The 21,150-nt window shown below is 45.1% G+C and overlaps 1 pseudogene; it reads left to right on the forward strand.

Annotated features, from left to right (window-relative positions):
• The first annotated feature begins 5,726 nt into the window (after positions 1–5,726).
• LOC143640294 (teneurin-4-like) overlaps positions 5,727–21,150 on the forward strand; it is a 72,353-nt pseudogene continuing 56,929 nt past the window's right edge.

The raw sequence follows: 21,150 nt of genomic DNA on the forward strand, positions 1-21,150 counted from the left end.
TTGGCAATCAAAGTATATTCTAGGATATTGAATTTTTCACAGCTAGGAACTGGATCTAATTATTTTTGTTGTTATTTAACAAATATTTATGGATCCTCTGCTAAGAATACAGTGAAAACAAAACAGAAATAGGTGCTGCTGGACAGGAAACTGAGTTGGAGCATTACATGGAGAACTGTGAGGCCAGTCAGAAGATCTCTTAGAAGCTGCAGAGTGGAGAGTGGAGTCACCCCCACCCCAGTGTTGGTAATTTGACAGGCTGTCAAGTGGGACTTCCCATCTGGACTAAGGTAACAATCTACAAGACTTTGGATAAATTGTGGTGGAAGCTTGAAGAATCCCATTTAATCAGCAGGAGTTTACAGAAAACATTTTAAGGGTTTGTACAAGTCAGGCATATCAATCCATTTAAAGTATATCATGCAAAGGAGTGATTTACATAACCAATAACAGCATGGAGTAGCAAATGTTTTCAAGCAGAGGAAGATCACCATTATTATTTGCCACCTCAACTTCAAGTAATTTTTCTAGTCTCCTGAATACCAGCTTAACTCATTAAGTTCCAAGTTTTTAATTCTACAGATATTTCAATGAGATAGGAGCATTAAATGCAAAAAAAGTACATGTATAAAGACATGAATTGGCGTGAGCATACTTTATATATAAAGATATGAAAAATTGTGCTCTATATGTGTAATGAGAATTGTAATGCATTCTGCCATCATTTATTTAAAAAAAATAAATTAAATTAAAAAAAATAGGTTGGGGCCTGACATGGTGATGCAGACCTGTAATCCCAGCTGCTAGGGAAGCTGAGACAGGAGGATCACAAGTTCAAAGCCAGCCTCAGCAATGGCGAGGCACTAAGCAACTCAGTAAGACCCTGTCTCTAAAAAAAATACAAAATATGGCTCAGTGGTCGAGTGCTCCTGAATTCAATCCCTGGTACACCCCCCACACATACACCCCAAAAAAATAGGTTGGGAATCTAGAATTTATAAGTCCTTCACCTGTTACTTTTATCGAAAGAATAGAGCTCTAAAAACAAAATTTATTTCAAAAGTTACTATAAATGATATATTCACTGCTCAATTTAATTTTCTGTAGGTGCCCCCACATTGGGGATAATGAGACTTGGCTTAATTAGCTGCCTTCATTTAATGACAACAACAAAAAATGAAATCTGCAATTTTTCTCCTCTTATTCTTCTTTATCTTATTGTACAATATATACAAGAATTCAATATATACCTTGAATCATGAATTTAACTTGACTTCTGACCTTTTTTGAAAGTTTGTCATATAAAACATGTTAGCTGAAGCCAAGTGAGCCTTCTGGGTGGGGTTCCTAGCCCTGGGAGGCAGTTTGGGCTGACCACACAGAAAGACCCAGCCCTTACACCCTTAACCCTATCCCTGACAAGGTCAAGTAGCTCAAGTCCTCTGACATCACCTTCACCTTAAGTAACAGAAACACATCACATCTTTCTTTATTCAGTAAATAATCTATTAAGAGCTTACACTATATCCCACATTTAAACCTCTAAGGCTAACACCTGATACAGAGGTTTTCCTTTGCCACTGAGAAATGAGCATCATGCCCAATGCCAGGAATAGCGCAGTGAGGGAGATGTGGTTGGTCCCATCTTCAAGGGTCTTCTGGGGAGAAAAGATTGTCCTGATTATATGAGAGCACTCAGTTTGTGCAAAGGTAGCCTAGAAAGGGGCAGAAGTGTGTGCTGTTTAACGAATGCTCCAGCTGGGTCCTGAGGGCTGGGCAGGCAGTCTTCAAGTGAACAAGTAGAAAGATCCAGATACAGAGAACAATTCAGAAAGAGTTATAAGCATTGTATTGAACTCTACCAAAATTCTGAAGCTACTTGTAGTAGAGCTACTTGAGCTGGATCAGGTAGCACCAGATTAAAATGATCATAAATTCTTAATTCTAAATCCAAGCCCAGAAGGCATTGGATTTTGTTTTATACCAGGTTGGGGAAAACTTCAGTGCTCTTGACAGATGAGAGAATGGGCATTCAGAGAGTTCTGATGACTCTCCAAGGTCATACCAAGGCCAGAACTTGGAAGTGTTCTTCTGTGTCTTCTTCCTGAGTGACAGTGGCAGTTGGCTTTTTATTTGCTTGATTCCATTTTGTGATGGCCTTATCTCCAACAAAACCTGGCTACTGTCCTCAGGAAGCAGTCAAGCGTATCTTCTCCCTCCTTGCCATCAGCAAGGGTACCTCAGTCAGGCTCTGAGCATAGCTGGACTAATGCCAGGTTGTTTGACACCCCCCTGGCCTGGCATGAACACTCCCTCCTGGCAGAATTCACCTAGCCTAATTGCTTGTTTTGTATCTCAGCTGCCTGACATATGCCAAACCCATGTGTTGACTCCCTGATGCTGGAGACAACTACACTAGGGCATTTCAAATAAGCTTTTGTGAGCTTTTTACCAGTAACTGGGGACTGTGATTCATGCACTTCTATAACTCTAGCACCTAACATGGCACCTGACTCATCTCATGATAGGTGCCTGCTTTTTTTGTTTTGTTTTCTGTTTTTTAAGTGAATTTTAACAACTGCAGATCTAGACACAGTACTAACAGTAAGGACTTGGATGTAAGAAGTCCAAGTTTTGAGTGGCAGCTCAGACAATTGAGTTTCACTCTGGGTGACCTTGAGCAAGATTTCTGAGTTTCAGTTTCTTGATCATTATCAGTGAAAAGAAAACAATATCCCATGCTTACCCTAGGCACTGGAGATGAGGTCCCAGTCCTCATCTACTTCACATGTAAGCACATGAGACAACTTTGTGAAGGTGAATGATATAATCCTAGATGCTCACAGAATGGAGAAATACTTAATAAGTATAGAGAAGTCCAGAAGAGAGGGTGATTAGTTGTGCCAGGAAGATTTGATAACAACCTACTGAGGTAATAACGGTATAGAAGAGACTCTAAGGGTGAGTAGAAAATAGCACCCCAAACTGTTATGCCAAGACAGTGGCCAAAAGATAATAAAACAGGTCAAATGTGGGACTAGAGGTAAGAGGATCATGTGAGCTATCTGGGAAGGTGACTTGGAGACATCGATTAGCTCCTCACCTCAGTGGTTTCTCAACAAGGTGATCTTCTATTATGGACACTCACTTATAAAACAGCAGCTATATCTTAGCCACATCCTCAACACTAAGCAAATACCTAATCCTAAGTGTGGGGTCAATGCTCTGGTAGTGTGCCAGCTCTTACCAGCTCACAAGAACTGATTAGTAAGTGCTTAGGAAGTCTTTAGACTGGCTGCTATACCAGTCACTATTAATAATTAAATCATATAAAATTAAATCACACTAAAAGCTTATAAATACTCAAATTTTGCCACTTCCTAAATATTTCAATGTATTTTATAATTATCTTTGCTTTTGAGGTTATTTGGGACTATTTATTTGTATCTCTATGGTGGGAATACTGTATAGTGGCCTTCTGTGCATCTCCCTCCAGCTCTGTATTCAGTGGCATCTGTTGGTAGCCTGAAATCAGCCATGATGGGAGTATTTACACCACAGCAATGGGCAAATGCTGCAAGTCACACTGTTTTTCTTTCTTCCTTTCTGTATTTTTTCCTTCCTTCCTTCCTTTTTTGTCTGTCTTCCTTCCTTCCTTCCTTTCTTTTTTTTTTCCTCCCAAGTCTACTGTTAAACAGACTTACCAGTATACCACTGGTAGCATCAAATAAATAAATGCATGAAGCATAGGAAAACTCCACATCTCTTCAAACCTCCCTAGACAAAAGCAAATGGTACAAGACACATTTCAGAGGCCTCTACAGAACTACCTTCCCCACCTCCAACTTCTTTGTCCCAGGAAAGACTTTCTGTTAAACTTGGGTTTCTTGACAACTGAAAATCATGGTCAAATAGAGGGGGATGGAAATGTTTTTCTCTAGGACTTGATTCCTGAGCCAAATGCCTGTTTTGACATAATGCCTCTGTGGTCTACAGGGGTACATAGAGTTGACTTAATTTTCTCCAGAATCCAAAAGCAATTCACAGGAGCCTAAGCTAAAATTTCATCTACTCTGGCTTGCAGAATTTGAGGCTACATGATAGCAAAATGGTGCTGATTTAATGATTTCCAATTATTAGAAAATCCCCAAAGAGAGATAAATCAGAAGATGCTGGCCTGCATGTACATAAGGGGCAGCAGCCAGGGTAGCTCCCAAAAGGAAACCATCCCCAGAGGGCTGATTATTGTCTAGGCAGAATCTGAAGATACGTATGTCAGGAGAAGGCTGGCTAGTAGCCAACATCAGGGGATAAGATATGTTAGTAATTCTCTGGAAGGACAAAGTTCCTGCAATAAGAAATTAAATTGTCCTCCATTAAAGAAAGCCTCTCTCAGTACCAGCTGAATACAATTGATGGAATAAATCTTTCCCATTAGTAGAGAGATAATTTTACATAAATATATTGGGAGACCTTCAGAGCAGGACTAAAAGTCTTTGCTGAGTTTCGCCTGCTTAACTTGTTTGTCATGTAATTGCATTTAGACCAAGGGCCTCGGAAGGAAACCACTGACTGAATTAGCTTTAACCAGATTGTGGGGAGAGAAGTGGGGTGGGGGTGGGGTGCCTGATGCATTGTGGGTAGTTGTTCTTGCCTTCAGAAAGGACAAGCTGACACTAGTGAGACCAGCTGCTTACAAGCCTGGTGTTAATTGCTTTTCTCATCAAACAGAGAAAAGTTTATCACTCTAGGAAGGTAGAGATGTGGGTACCTAATAAGGCAAGGACAAAGTTTGAGATCTTTCTTCGTGAATGCCCATGGGCCTCATCAGTGGTTCTTCCCTTGGCCAGAAAAAAAGCCTTCTCTCTTTTTTTGAGCACAGTAATATGAGCATCTTTTCCTCAGACTTGTCTTGTCATCGAGGGCTGGTCTGCAGTGTCCTGATCCTTAGGATGCTGACAGAAACCAGCACATTCATTCCCACCAATTGCCCATGGCAAATAGGTTGGTCTAGCACTGGACCCAGAGTTATAAGGCCCCAAGTCATGCCAAGCTACGATACCACTTCCTACATGGCTTTGACCAAATAACGTACGATACCACTTCCTACATGGCTTTGACCAAATAACGTAACCTCTTCATTTCCTCTTCTATAAAGTAAGAGGTTCCACTAGCCCCATGATTTTCTAGCTCCCTTCTCCAAACACTAAGACTCCCAGAGTGATCTTCAGAGCCAACCCAAAGGAAGAGGCCTTTGCCTCTGCTTCATGTAGAGAAGATCTTCTCTTCCTTTGTTTTCCACATTGGGAAATTTATAAAAGTTATCTGTATAAAGGTTCTACTTCCCACTTATTTGCTCAATACCCCCACCCACTTTTTTTTTTCCAACTGTGACCTAGTACTTGTTAGGTATAGTACAGACACTGTAGAGAGAAAGAAAGGAAGAGAACTTGACTCTGCCCTCAAAGAGCTCAGGTTCTGTTGGAGACAAAAAAAAAAGTATATGGTCTAAAGGTGTTTGTATCAGGTTTTGAGGGTCAGAGGGTCTGGTTCTGATTAGGGACATCAAGAACGATTTCAGGGAAGAAGTATCACTTGAAGTGGGTCTTTAGGAATGAGAATGTTGGGAAGGGGCTACAGAAATGACATTTTAGGCAGACAGAAGAGCATTATAGTGACACAGGGGCACAAAGCAACATTTGCCTGGCACGATGTTCAGTTAAAGCATGCGGTTTGCTGACTAGAATACAGAGGAAGAATGGGGCAGGGTGGATTGCTGGGAGAGATGACAGGTTCCAGAATCCATCCCATCAGAATGCTACATCTACCCTTCTCTCACTAATGCCAGATGAAAGCAAGTACCCTCTATCCTGTTCACTTTCTTGTACATTCAGTTCCAATGAGACAGCTAATGACAGTAATAGCCATTGCTTCTTATGGAGCTTACAAGTATGAAAAAAACAGGCTCAAAGAATTGTCACATACCTGCACAATTCAGAAAGCTAGGAAGCAGCAGAGCTGGCATTTGAACCTGGAACCCCTCACTCCAAATCCATATGTATAACTACACTGTATTGCCCTCTGGAATCAGCTTTCTCTACTTACAGCATAATATGATATTCTTAGGAATATTACGATATTCTTATGTTTTATTTGAAGAGCTGTTCTCTCAAGGATACTTTGATACCTTAAATTGAGGTGATATTTTTAAGAGGTTATTGTTTATCTGGAGTGACTACCATGAGCCCCTGGGTATAAGATGCATCTGAGTGATTATTCGTCTGTCTTCTGACCTCTGGAAGTTCCCTGCCAGCCAGGACTCTGACCATGGAAGGCACCTCAAGTCATTCTCTCTTCTTTTCCCACAGGCATGCATGTGTCATCCGTGGTCAAGTAATGACATCAGATGGGACCCCACTTGTTGGTGTGAACATCAGTTTCATCAATAACCCGCTCTTTGGGTATACAATCAGCAGGCAAGATGGCAGGTAGGAGACTTTTTATGGGCCAGGAAGAGTGAAGGCCTTATTCTCATGGTTTGCCACATAGAAAGAGGATTGGACTTGGATCCAAAAGGCCTGAATTCAAATGTCTCTGCAATTTACTGGTCATAGTATAGCAAGGGTATGACCTTATGCCTGACTCTAGCCTATGACTCCTTGGCCATAAAATAAGCAATTTCTTTTCATGTGAACCTCAAACTAAATATGGGGTACCTTATCCATATTATCCTGCTCCATGAATTATGGTATGAAATACTCTCATCATGTGGACTACTTCCCACAGACCACACAGTTCCAGAAGTCTTAGTTATTCCTCTTGTGTGGTTTCCATCTACAACTGCTCAGGTCTATGGAAGCCATTTAGGTAATAACCTTCTGACCTTAAATTCCTCCAAGAACTATCAGCAGAATGAAGTAAATCTTCCTTAACAACCTTAGCTCTCCCCCATTACATGTGTGTTCTTGGACAGATCTCCTTACCTCTCTAAGCCTGCACTTCTCCAGCGGTTAAATGGTCCCAATGTTATCCATCTCTCAAAATGGTTGTGGGGACTAGATGATATGATGGATGGGGAAACACCTGGCACATTATAGGTGTTTAATAAATCTTAGTTCTGGCCGGGTGCGGTGGTACAAGCCTATAGTCCCGGCAGCTCAGGAGGCAAAGGCAAAAGGATCATGAGTTCAAAGCCAGACCCAGCAACCTAGCAAGGTCCTAAGCAACTCAGTGAGACTCTATCTGTAAATAAAATGCAAAAAGGGCTGGGGCTGCAGTTCAGTGGTTGAGTGCCCCTGGGTTCAATCCCCAGTACCAAAAAATAAAAATAAATAAGTAAATCTTAGTTCCCTGCTCCACTCAGATTAATTGCTATATTTAAGGTCTGACACATACTAAGTCTATAATAAATATAACTGATACTAAAATTACAAATTATTGAATAATAAGGAGGCGATGGTGACAGGATAGGCAATGAGAATATTTTGGAGAACAGGGAAGGAGGAGCAAAGTGGAATATTTAGGCTGTCAGTGGTGACAAGTCCTCTATTTTTAATAAAATCAGGTGGTGGCATTCCATCTGACTAACTGTGGGCCCATAAGGTTGATTTTCACTCTGTGTTGGAAATTATGCTCCAGCCTGATTGATTTTAGCACCTCTTTAATCCAATATCAGATGTGAGCATGTCCCGGCCGAGGTGCTAATGAAGTAGGGGCTCATCTGTTTGTAGACATGTGTGCCTCTTAGACAGGGCTGGCAAGCTTGGCATGGGAGCCTCCCCACCTCCCTGCAAATGGGAAGGGGCCCAGCTGGAAGAGGTTCATGGCCAGCCCCCAGGGGTAACTGGCTAGGCCAGGCCACCCCTCCCTGCCCTGCATACATTCCAACCAGGAAGCACATCAGTGCAGACTCCCACTACAGTGCAAAGGAGTCTCCATTATGCACTGCCCTCACTGCCTGCTGGTTTGGGGCTCTCGGCTTTATGGAAATGGCTCATGTGAGCCTCCTAGGCAACAGGTGTCCTCACTACATGATTACCTGCTGGGAAACAGTCATCAAAAAGGAGCCTGGAGGACTGTTCTTTTTTGCCATGAAATTGTCAGTCACTCATGGGGTGACAGATCATCAGTCCTTGCACCCTGCTAGGATTGTCTAGGGTAGGTCCAAAAAACATACAGGGTCTGGCATAAACATGGTGGCCCTTGGGGAAAACTCACTCTCTGGCACCTTTGGGCTGCCCTTTAAAGGTATGGAGGCCCCAGAGGGATAGTCCCTGCATCAGCTTCCTATGTTATGGCATAGTGACCAGTATAACTGCCACTTAGAGATTGTGTTTCTGAGCAGTTCCTACCAATGCATTGTGGGGCTTAAATTTACTTCCCATTGTAGACATTGCATACTGTATGAGGAAGTCGTCATACACTGTCCCCATAATGTCTGAGACTTCATTTGTTACATGTGAGCTGGTTGCATCTTGCCTGTTTCTCTCCTCGCTTCCTTGACCCACCTTCTCTCTTAACTCTCATATCCTTGGAGAAACCATAAGGCCAGAGATACAGTCTGGAGATAAGAGTACATACAAGTGCACTGTAACCCTGGGGACTGATGTGTCTGTGATCCCCACTTTCCAGACAGGCACCATGACACCTGTGGCAGTTCCCCACCCCTGCACACATGCTAATAGACCAGATTTCAGGATTAACAGGAGCTCATAAACAAAACAGTAGCAGAGAAGTTAGCCAAAGAGATCATTAAAGAAATGGAAAATAGGAGTCATGAAGAAAAACTGAAAGAATCGCAGACAGGAGGAACAGCTCAGGCTCATTGAATTGAAAAATGGGATTATATAGAGCATGACACCCAGGAAATGTGTGGGGCCCTGTTCTTTTCCCATCTATCACTCATCTCTCAAATTAATAATGCTGCCAAGTGATTATGGTCATCAGCTTCATTTTACAGATGAGGAAATAGAGGCTTGGAAAGGGAGCATAACTCACCCACGGAGTGTGTAGCAATGCTCAGGCGGCCCTGAGCTGTCTGGGCTTTGTCTGAGAACCAGGCAGGCCTTCTCTTTGGGGTCGGAGTCACATTCTTATCCATAACAAGGTTTTCCCACCAACAAGTGGGCCTGGCCCCAGCCCATTGCACTCAGCGGCTGGCGAGCCAGATGCCCCAGCCTGCTCACAGCCTTGAGAATGTGACTTCTCATGTTTGTCTTTTCTTTCTCCCCACGCTCAGACTCTCATGAAGAGAGCTTTTGATGCTGGCCAAAATTCTGTTTGATAGTTTAAAATGTTCTGTCAAAGCACAGATGCTATTTAGTTCTGTAACAGAAAAGTCACTCTCTGGATATTTCCCCAAAACCATGGAGACCCACCACCTGAACTCTTGGTCCAAAATGAGCTCCTTCCCTGGTGTTTCTCTGTCATTACGAATTGAAGGAGGTGGAGCCTGACTTCTTCTTCCCAAGTGTGGCATAGAAATCAGGGAAAGTGGGTGGAAAGTTCCTGCAGAGGATAGATAGACAGGATAGACGTCTTTGGAACCTAGGGATGTGAATCTGGGAGTGCCATGTACCAAGAGCAGGATTGGGCACTAGATCAGGGCAGTCGAGCATAAAACCCTTGTAGCTTCTAGGGGAAGGGAAAGCAAGCTGGAGCAACAGGCCCAATCCCATAAAGTGGGTTTATCAGACTAAAGGTGAGAGCCGACCCTGGGTCTCTCAAACCAACTGCACAGGTGAATCCAGGTTGAATTGCAACCACCAAGTGAGAAGGGAACAAGCACTAGGAAGGCAGGTGCTGCTTAGACCTATCTACCATCCACAGGAGCTGTGTACAGGCTGGGCTATCAGCTCTCAGAGCCGTGTCATGGTGATCTCATCTCAACTGACAGTGCCACTCAGTCTTCTGGCCCCCTTTTAGTTATAAAATGCTGTGATTCTAATTTTATTGTCTCTAAAGTGTTCAGCTATTTGGAATTGAAAAGGCCTTTGTTGAATAATCTATCGTAATCAGAGCCAAAATTGCTGTAGAGTCACAGAATCATTCAGAGTCACAGAATCTGAGTGACTTAAGAATAATCCACTTGAACCTTTGCATTTTACCATGAGAAAACTGAGGATCAGAGAAGCTAAATGACTTACTTGAGGCTGCACAGTAGTTCATGTCAGAACCAGGAAGAGGCTTAGGGTTCCCAACAACTGAGTCAGAGCTTGTTCTGCTGACTTTTTATCGGGCTTCAGCTCTGACCCAGGTAAAAGGCCAACGCGCCAGGAGCACCACAGCAGCAGATTTGTTGATATCCTGTGCCCTGAAGACTGGCTCTTTTAATAGTAGCTAATCTGCCTCCGGTAAATTTTCTATGGTGAGTCACTTGACAACACAGCAACCACAAAGGCCTCTGGAGTCACTGTCACCACTGTGGCTGCAGACAAGTCTTTAGGTGTTAAGTCTCCTCACTGAGTGCTCAGACCCTTTGTGTAATTTTTTCTCCTCTTTCTTCTCCCCATCCTCCTGGTTTTCCTGCTCCCCCCTCCTCTCCCCCACCCTCCCTCCCTCCACACAGCTTTGACTTGGTCACAAATGGTGGTGTCTCCATCATCCTGCGGTTTGAGCGGGCGCCTTTCATCACACAGGAGCACACCCTTTGGCTGCCCTGGGATCGCTTCTTTGTCATGGAAACCATCATCATGCGGCATGAAGAGAATGAGATTCCCAGCTGCGACCTGAGCAACTTCGCCCGCCCCAACCCCGTTGTGTCTCCATCCCCGTTGACGTCCTTTACCAGCTCCTGTGCAGAGAAAGGCCCCATTGTGCCAGAAATTCAGGTACCCGGCTTTCCTGGCTGCATATCATTTAGGAGATCTCAGAGACTGTACTTCTCTGGAGTCTGGGTCAGACCCTCTCAGCCCATCTTGTTGAATCCAGCTGCCAAACTCCCTGATAGGCATGATGTCAGGACATGCGGGCCACCTTTCCTACACACTGAAAGCACCTGAGCACCTGCAACCTACCTGGCTCTGGCTACAGTAAATACCCTCTCCCTTTCCCCTGTCATCCAGCTCAGTCTGCTTTCCTTTACCAGAGCCTGCAGGGTGTCCCCTCTCTCAGTATTTCTGTTGAGAGTATTTATAATAATAGGTTGAACCACGAGGAATAAGCCACGGGATCCCAAATAGCAAGCATTATAATAAAGATTAAATGAGAAGAATGTGTATGAGGTACTTAGCACGTCTGACACCTAGTAAGTGTTCAATAAATTTTAGCTATTATTATTATTAAGATTACTTAACACACGCTGCCTTCACGCCAATTAAGGATTGCTTTGGCTCAAATCTATACACGCAAGTGTTTTACTTAATTATCATTAAAAGAAAGTAATTGGGAAAAATGCATTTTAATCTGATAGAAATCAAGATGGATTCATGGCTTGACAAAGAACCCCTGAGTTGAATGTCCTCTACCATCCCCAGGCTGGTTTCCAGGGGCAGAAAGAAAGGCCTGAGGAAGGGGAGATGTATCAACCAGAAGTCCAGGAGAAGCCCTGGTCTCCTGGCCTGCCTAATGAGAACTCTGGTGCTGTGCATGTTAATGGATGGCCCTGGTGCTGCAGAGCAGAGAGTTTATACATTTATGTGTGTATTTCACGCCTGGCTGAGCAAACACATCTCTCTGTGCGTACCCTGTTGAGTGGCTTCCAATGCCGGCCCACAAGAAGGAAATACAACCATTGGAAAAGTCTCATTGCACACACAGGTTGCAAGCTCACTCCTTTTCAGAGATTCAGCACCTGTCTCCTGTCTCAATGACCAGGCTGACCTTTCTATGAAATGGTTGTCAGTGGAGACAGAACTTGCTGGAGAGAACTAATTTGTTACTCAACCCTGGCTCTGCTCCAGCTAGACATTTTTCCCAGGAGCAGGGACTTTGGAACAAATGAGGTTCAAGGTCGCACCCTCTTTACACTGCTCTCTGAGCCAGCTGCCTACAGGGCTAGTTGGGGCACAAACCTTGCTTATTGTCAGACTCACGAAAAACATGAAAACAGACTCCAGGGTTTTGCCAGTTTAGTCATTGGTTAGCCTTTGCAAGTGCTGGCAGGTGCAAAATGTAAAGGGTACACTCAGGAAGGGTGTTGTGTATGAGAGCGTGGGGATAGCTCTGGCTCCTGCCTATGCTTCACCAAGGTGTACCACCTGCTTTGCCTTACAAGCTGTGACTTCGGAAGACTGTCATGGGTTAAGGCCAACCCCTACAATTCCCTGTATCCTGGAGAGCAGGGTTTGGACAAATGTTCCCACCTGTCTATGGGATGGACAGAAAAAGGCCCAGCTTATCTGTGCACACAAGGTAAAATACTCATTGTCCCTTGAATGGACATGCCAGCCTTGACTGATTCAGTGTTCAATGTTTTAATGAGAGAGAGTCCACAAGCTAACAAAAGTCCTCCACTTTGGCCACATACCTGATTATCTGGCATCCACTGACTCTTCTACCTTGGGCTGGGCCCACAGCACCCAGCAGAAAAAGCACTGCCTTCCCCAACACTCCATTCATCTGTCACGGGAGCGTTGTGGGGATCCCATATGTACTGAGACCCCATGCTGCCAATCCAGCCTCTCTGGGGGTGAGCAGAGGCCTCGGCATTGATCCTTGCCAAGCTGTACCCTCAGCTCTTAACTCTGCCTGGTCATTTGTTTGGTCAGCCTCACATAGTCTCCGTGTACTTTCCTGGAAAGTAACACCATTTGAAACAGATCTCATTTTAAGGAAATTTTGAGAAGCTTCCCTTCTTGCTCAAGCAGCTGTCCACATTAGTCTGAGAGGAAGATCTCTCTTCTTAGGATCCCCCACTTTCAGCTCTGCTGACACCCATTGCACCATTGTCCTACCCAACATTGAGGTGCTGGCCACTTCGTATCCATGACCTTGCTCAGCCCTGTGCTAATCCAGGGAGGAAACTGGGCTGCAGAGCCTCCATGAGTCTTTTAGGATGGCACAGCTCGTGAGAGGCAGCCTGCTGCCAGGGGTCTCCTAAGCATTATCTTGTGTGTTTCTCTCAATAATGGGATGCCGTGTTGCCATCCATGTTACAGAGGAGGAGCCAAAGCTCATCGAGGTGTGGTGGCTCATGCAGGGATATGCCACATAAGAGCTGGCCGGCCAGAGACCGGTCTTCAGGTTTCCTTTCTCCTCCCTCAATTTCTTTTCTCCTTTCTCTTCCTTTTTTCCCCCTTTCTCCTCCTGGCTCTTCTCACCTTCCATTCTCCCCTCTTCTCTTTTCTTCCTCCTCCTCCCCTTGCCCACCGTCTTCCACTCTATTTCATCCTCTGCCTCCTGAACACCAGAATCCATGGGCCATGGCTGTCCTCCTTCCCTTGAGTGATCCAGTGACCATCCCCAACTGTGATCTATCTTGCTTTCTAGGCTCTGCAAGAGGAAATCGCCATCTCTGGTTGCAAGATGAGGCTGAGCTACCTGAGCAGCCGCACCCTAGGCTACAAATCTGTCCTGAGGATCAGCCTCACCCACCCCACCATCCCCTTTAACCTCATGAAGGTCCACCTCATGGTGGCGGTGGAGGGCCGCCTCTTCAGGAAGTGGTTTGCTGCAGCTCCCGACCTGTCCTACTATTTCATGTGGGACAAGACAGACGTCTACAACCAGAAGGTGCTTGGGCTCTCAGAAGCCTTCGGTAAGCCGCCTGCTGCAGAACGCCCCCGCCTCCCCCCAGAGCGACTCTTGTCACCTTCTTGACTATTTTTTCCTCCCTTCTTCTTCTCAGATCAAAAAATGTCTTAACTGCCCTTTAAGGTCTCTCAGTGACCATCCATAACATTGAAGAATGTATTGAAAGACCTAAATGTGGGAAATCCCACATTAAAAATGGCTACAAAACCCAAACAGCCCTCAAAAAGCACTGTGATGAGCTAAAAGATGCCGTGTGCCACAAAGGCCCAGCCTGTGGGCTTTGCCTGGCCACCCCACAGCCATCCTGCCTCAACCTAACCCTTAAAGAAGGGGAGCCAAGAAACTGGGCTGCTTCCACATTTTGAGGCACAGGAACTAAGATAGTCCCTTCATCAGAAAGACTTTTTGGGCCTCATGACTTTATTCCCAATCAGAGAAGTTGTTTTTCTGTCATTATTATTGCTGTCTGTTTGTCAATATAAAGCAGAAGCTGGTTCTGGCCTTACCTAGCAGCCCCACTGAGAGCTTGGGCTTCCAGGGGCAGGCTATACTTCTTCCAGCTTCTGGGTCAGTGTAGGGTCCCAGAAAGGGCTCAGAGCGGGTCATTAGCAGTCCTAACACTCAGGGCTGATCCTCCAGGCCCTTAAGGAGTAACTTCTCACCTTGAACCATACTCCAGTCTCATTCCCTTTGCCTAGCCAAGGCAGGATAAGGAAACAGAGAAGCCATGTTGTGTTTAGAAAGGAATAAAGGTAAGGTAGGAAGGAGGGAGGACAGAAGGGAAGGCAGGAGCATGAAGTACATAAGAGATTGTCCCAAGCACCAGCTCTGGGCAAGATGCCCCCCTGTGCATTAGCATCCAGTGAATCCTTACAACCGCCTCCCCAGTCAGAAATCCTGTATGAGGAGGCTGAAACCAGAGAAGTGAGGTGATTTCCCAAGGAGCCACAGCTGGTAATGAGCAGAGCTAGATTTATTCCAGGTCTTCACTACAGTTTGCATTCCCACCTGTCCCACAAAGGAACACTGGGAGCAAACATGGCATCTTTCACTCTTCGCAGTCCCGTTTGTAGATCACGCCACATCTATTGTCTTTTCAGGAAAAAAAAAAAAAAAAAAAACATCTTTCAGTTGAAATGATCATATTTAGTACTCACAGTCAATTAAAAAAGAAGGGTCTGCACAGTGAAATTTCAGGCATGGGCTCACTTTTCTGAGGTCACAGGTGAACAGTAGGAGGTACTGTGACTCGGGGTCATAGGGAAGAGGTGACAGGGACATCGCCAGCCTGTTCCCCATTACCATAGTTGGTCAGCCATCTTTATGGTACATACAAGAAACTGTAAGGGGCTGCCCAGTTGTTAATTCCTGTCTTAAACATAATGTAGGAAATTGTCCACTGGAAAATAGTGCCTATTCAGAAAGACACTTGGAAGAAATAACATTTCTGTCTCTGCTGGTTTCCTTCACAAGGTCACCGACAGGGCCTTTACACACCCAGACTCAAGGAGCCTGCTGTACTTAGCCTTCATCCCAAGTACCTACTGAGGGGCCTGGATTTATGAAACAAAAGTTAAGCCAAAGCATTTGCAAGTTTGGAAAGCTTGAAGCAACTTTTGGCTTCCAAAGTTCCCCAACTGAGCTTATTTTCCATGTATTCATTACAAACAAGTCCAGATTTCTTCCCTGTAAAAATTTGGGAAATAGACAAAGATAGAAAAAGTCATGTGATCCCATGAATAAATACAACTACTTATTAATATTTGAATTTGCTTTCTTTATTCTTGTGTATCTTTATTTTGTTGGCACACATAGATTACTGAAGAAGGCCAGTCTTTTTAAGTGAGCATTACTCCACGAGCGTCCCCATGTCACCATGTGTCTTCACAGGCATAGTTTCCATGGGCTGTGTAATATTCCTGGATTGGACATGCGTAGGTTTGCTCAGTCCCTCACCTCTTTCAGACCTTTAGATTAATTCAAATTTCCAACATTATAAATAATGCTGCAGTGAAGACATTTGTGCATAAAGTATTTTCCTTATTGAAAATAACTTCCCTGGAATTGATTCACCATGGTCCTTTGACAGTATTCAGTACATTTGTTTAACTTTTCCCAGTCGTGTTCAACTGTTCATCAAAAAGGAAAAAATATTTTGAAAACTTGGCATCACTATGTCAGTATTGGATCAGTATTTCACATAGTTCTATTTCCCAGGTTAGAAACATGATCCTTTTTGTCATTGTTGCCTCCTCCTCCTCCCCCCTCCTCCTCTTCTCCTTCCTCCTTATCCTCCTCTTCTTCTTCCTCCTCCTCTCCCTCTTCCTTATCCTCCTCCTCTTCTTCCTCCTCCTCTCCCTCCTCCTCCTCTTCCTCCTCTTCTTCCTCCTCTTCCTCTCTCTCCTCCTCCTCCTCCTCCTCCTCCTCTTCCTCCTCTTCCTCCTTCTCTTCCTCTCCCTCCTCCTCCTCCTCCTCTTCCTCCTCCTCCTTTTGCAAAAGACAAGCAGAGGGCCTTGCCTACAAGTCTAAAGACCAAAGAGGGACTTTGCTCACCCATGCATTTTGCTCTTTTTGGTCCCTACAGTTTCTGTGGGTTATGAGTACGAATCCTGCCCAGATCTGATCCTATGGGAAAAAAGAACAGCAGTGCTGCAGGGCTATGAAATCGATGCATCCAAGCTTGGAGGATGGAGCCTGGATAAACATCATGCCCTCAACATCCAAAGTGGTGAGTGGAATAATAGAATTCCTTGAGCCAGGCCAGGTTGTCACCTTGTGTCCTATTCCCTGGGCCCTCCAAAGAAAAAAGTACACACTTTGAATTACATGGGTTCCTGTGCAATCAGTTCAACAGAAAGCTCAGTCAACAAATATTGCTTGGGTACCTGCTCTCAGCCTATCACTGTGCTAGGCACCAGGGATACAGAAATAAGAGGCTTCAAGACTTTACATGGTCAGAGACAAATACTCACCAGGTAGTTGCATTGCTGTGCACTGGCCACGCCATCACAGTGGGAGGTGCAGGACACCATGGAAGCACACGAAGAACACAGCACTCGGTGATTCAGGGCATCCCTGGGGAGAAGATCCCTGGCCTGAGTCTCAGAGGTCTGCAAGATAACTCTGGGTCTCAAAAAGGTGAACATTCCAGCAGAGGGCACAGTACCTGTGGAAGAGCTGAAGCCTCCAAGAAGAGTACTTGGAGAGAAGAAGGTCCACTGTGATTTGAGCAGAGAATGAGATGAAGGAAAGAGTACCCAAAGCCAAAGCTGGGGGCTGAGCAGCTGGAGCCCAGGGTAGATTAGGACTTTGGACTTCATCCAGAGGCAAATGTCAAGCCTCTGAGAGGTTTCAAGCAGGCAAGTGCCATGATCACATCTGTACTTCCAATAATAACTCAATCCGACTCTTTCAGGGTAGGACAACTAAACATGGTAACCATGTCACGTACCTTCTGCTGAAAAGTACAGTGCATGCCTGTCAAAACCACAGCATGTTTTAAGGAGAAGTTGACAAACTAATTATAAAATTTATAATGAAATGAAGGTTTATAAATAGCTAAGGCAATCTTTAAAATAAGAACACAGAAAATGAGTTTACCAGGTATTAAGTTAAACTAGAAAACTGTAACATCTAAAACTGTGTGGTGTTGGCACAGAAACAGGTAAATGGAGCCCACAGAGCTGAGGCAGGAATTCATTAGCTGATCTGTGAGTGGTGATTAAAATTAGCCTTGGCCACATGTGTCAGAAAAGCCAAAATAGGGCTCAGTGGTAGAGGTCTCACCTAGCATATGTGAGGCACTGGGTTCAATCCTCAGCACCACATAAAAATAAAAAATAAAGAAAAGCCAAAATAGGACTGGAGTTGTGGCTCAGAGGTAGAGCACTCGCCTAGCATATGTGAGGCACTGAGTTCGATCCTCACCTTTCTAGTTCACCTTTCAGGAAAGGATTTCCTGAAACCTAAAAAAGCACCAACTTTAAAGTGGAAAAGCAATTCATTCGACGACATCAAAAATTGAAGCAATCCATTTGATAGCTTTGGCAAAGCTAACAAGTGGCAGCTTGAGAGAAGATTCGTGTGACCCATAAAAGCCAAAACCCTCTCAGGCTGCAGGCTGGAAGGCAAGAGGTAGCCAGTTTGGAAGCTGTGACAATAAGCAGTTGGGGGAAGAATGATCTGGAATGAAAACAACATAAGCTGGGAGGAAGCTTCCCAGTCACTGAGGTCAATCTCCCCATTGGGCTGCAGGGCAGTTAAAGTGTGGTGACTGTGCAAGATCTGTGATCAGCCGGTTAGGAGCAGAACCAGGCACAAACTCCAGTCTCCTGGGAGCACCTCATTCATCTCTATAAATATGTGCCAGTGTCTACTCCATGTCAGGCTTTGTGCTTGGCCCTGGGGCTACAGAAGGGAAAAAAAGACATACTGTCCACACTTGAAATGGTTCTGATGGAAAGGGAGAAAGACACCTAGCAATTAGAATCCACACTGTCACAGAGGTGTGATCAGGGCGCAGGAGCCATGTGCAGCCCATTTGCGAGTCAGGGTAGCTGAACTATCAGGAGCTGAACTCTAGGGCTCGTCCACTTCTCATCTGTGTGGCCCTGAGTGAGCTGCCTGCTCTATTCCCTCTGTACAATAGTGATCTTATCAGTGCCTTCATACGGGTTATGATGACAATTAAGTCAGTGAAACAGTGTGGCCTGCTCAGTCCTTCTGGGTTTCACTGTGGGTGAGGCACAGCCTTGAGAGGTGAGTTGGGAAGTGGTTGACAGAGACTGGGGACCTTGCAAAATCAGGTGACTGTGGCTGACCATAGGAAGAAGGACCCACCTCCTGCTCCCAGATGATTCTGTTCTTCTCTTCTTGTCCCAGGAATCCTGCACAAAGGGAATGGGGAAAACCAGTTTGTGTCTCAGCAGCCACCAGTCATTGGCAGCATCATGGGCAATGGGCGCCGGAGAAGCATCTCCTGCCCCAGCTGCAATGGCCTTGCAGATGGCAACAAGCTCCTGGCCCCCGTGGCCCTCACCTGTGGCTCTGATGGAAGCCTCTATGTGGGTGACTTCAACTACATCCATAGGATCTTCCCCTCTGGAAATGTCACCAACATCCTGGAGCTGAGGTTATGTAAGGCGGTGCCTTCTCTAAGTTCCTGATAACATCCCCTTGCCATCCTAGGGTCCAGCTACATTATCCACTGATCCAGAGAACTGGGACCGACAGTGCCATCCATGTCTGTCAGAATCTGACTTTTCACTCTCCAGATCAACCAGGTGCTGCCTCCCTCGGTGCACTGTGAAGACAAACCACCCTGGGAACAGGGAGATGTCCTTGGCATCCAGGTGACATGGAAGGCTGCTGGCAGACTTCTGGGTGCCATTGAACCTTTTTTGCTCCCTAATTTTAAACTGATTAAAATTAGTCACACAAGTCTCTTTTGTAAAATCAAGGGATGGATGGCATATGCCATGTGGCCCCTATGGCCATGTGCCCAAGTTTGACCCTATTTACTTAGCACTCATCAGAGTTTGCAGCAGTTCCCTTTGATTGACCAGTACTGAGACAAGGCCCCACAGGCCTGACCCAGGCAGGGCCTTTCTGCTCCTCAGGTGCTGCAGAACCAGCTGGGCCACCCTTTTCCCCTCCTTCCATGAGGGCTGGTGCACAGCACAGCTACAGCTCAGGGAGGCCTCCGTGTTTTGCATTGTTTCTCTGTTTCCTGAGCCAGATCTCTTTAGAACCAAAGCACTGTGGGCTCTGGGGCTATGGAGAAGCTGTGCTTTAGAAACAGAGGAGTCCCACCCACCCTACAGGAGAAATGACACCAAGTTCCTTCACAATTATTTTAGGGAATGGGACCCATCTGTCTCCTGGGCAGGGGTCTACATGAGCAGGACAGACCCTTGAACTTGAAAGCCTTTCTCCAATGCAGGCAGGGGAAAGTTGGGCTCCTACTGTTTGCCACATGTAACAGTTCTGTGAGGTTTTTATTATTATTACCCTTTAATAAGTGGGAAAGAGGAGGCCCAGGGAATTTAAAGTGCCTATCCAAGGTCCAGCTTCTAGAATGGCAGACCCAAATCCAGAAGGCCATTACCCAGTTCTGCCTCACCAAAGAATTGTCATCCAACCCAATGAGGACTACTTTGTCTTAATGCCTTATAAATATTCTCTGCTTGAAAGAATCTCATTCTACAGCACATGTGTGAGACGGAGGGCAAAGCTTGCTGGCTCCCTGACAGCCTCCTGGCACTAAGAGAAGTGTTAGCATCTGCCCCCACACACAGAGACAAAAGATGGAAGCTCATATGTGCAGGCCCATAGGAAATCATACATCAGGCTGATGAGAAGTAGGCCTCCAATGGAGTATTCTCTGCCTTTCTTCTATTATGAGGTTGACTGGCATATATATCTGTCAAGACAGAAGAAATTCTGAATGTATTGATTTACTCAGCTACATATATGTACTATAATGGAGAGAGCCAAGGACCAGGGGGTTGCCTCACCTTGGCAGAGAAGCTGTACGACTTTGGACCAAACACTTAACCTCGTTGGGCCTCCACTTTTATATATTTTAAATAAGTGATATCATCTCCCTGCCTCCTTCCCACCACTGTTGTGAGGATCATGTGAGACAGTGAGTAAGTAGAGTAGGGAGGAGTAAATGTAGTTTGGAAAGAAAACTAAGTTAATCATTATATCATCGTCTTGATATATTTTCCTCCAATCATTTCCCCCAGGCCTGTTTCTCTATGCCATGCCCTCCCTTCTAAATATAGCATATCTCCAATTCTGTTTCCTATTGTGAGTAGGTTTCCCACATTTTGATAACTCTTTGTAGGGAAGTGAGGATGTAGAGACAGAGCAGCGAGCCTGTGTATCACTGGGAACGCGTCTATACGGGGAAGGGAAGCTACTGTTCCAGTCTGTGTCTTAGCTCGTTAAGGCAGCGGAATGTGTCATGCTAGTCCTCTTTCCGGAGTCAGCAGTGGGGGTGAGGTGGAACCGTGCCTCCTCTGTGAAATGTAGCTGCTTGTAAGTGAACTCACTGACAAGTAATATCCAATATAAAATATATCAGTGTCATAGCTGCTAAGTCTTTATTTATTACAGTATTGTACAGTAGCATTGCTGTCAAGTTTTCAGGCCGCTAATAATGCTTCTAACCCTGCTGCTAACACCTCATTCTTTCTTCTATTCCCTGCTCTCCTGTCTTCTGTCAGAAATAAAGATTTCAGACATAGGTAAGCCAACCAGTGGAGAATTCCCTGTCTCTCCCCTGCCTTGTTGCATGTTGTATGGTAAGCTACACATGTCAATTTCAGATGGCTCAATGGCAAAGGAATCCTGGGTGATTGGAACGGATTGGGGATAATCAGTGGCAATAAGAGGAAGTCATTAATAATGGTGGCAGTGGGTGGCAAGAGCCTGAACTCTTTGAATCCATGG

The sequence above is a fragment of the Callospermophilus lateralis genome, unplaced genomic scaffold, assembly GCF_048772815.1.
Source record: "Callospermophilus lateralis isolate mCalLat2 unplaced genomic scaffold, mCalLat2.hap1 Scaffold_169, whole genome shotgun sequence".
NCBI classification, from domain to species: Eukaryota; Metazoa; Chordata; class Mammalia; order Rodentia; family Sciuridae; genus Callospermophilus; species Callospermophilus lateralis.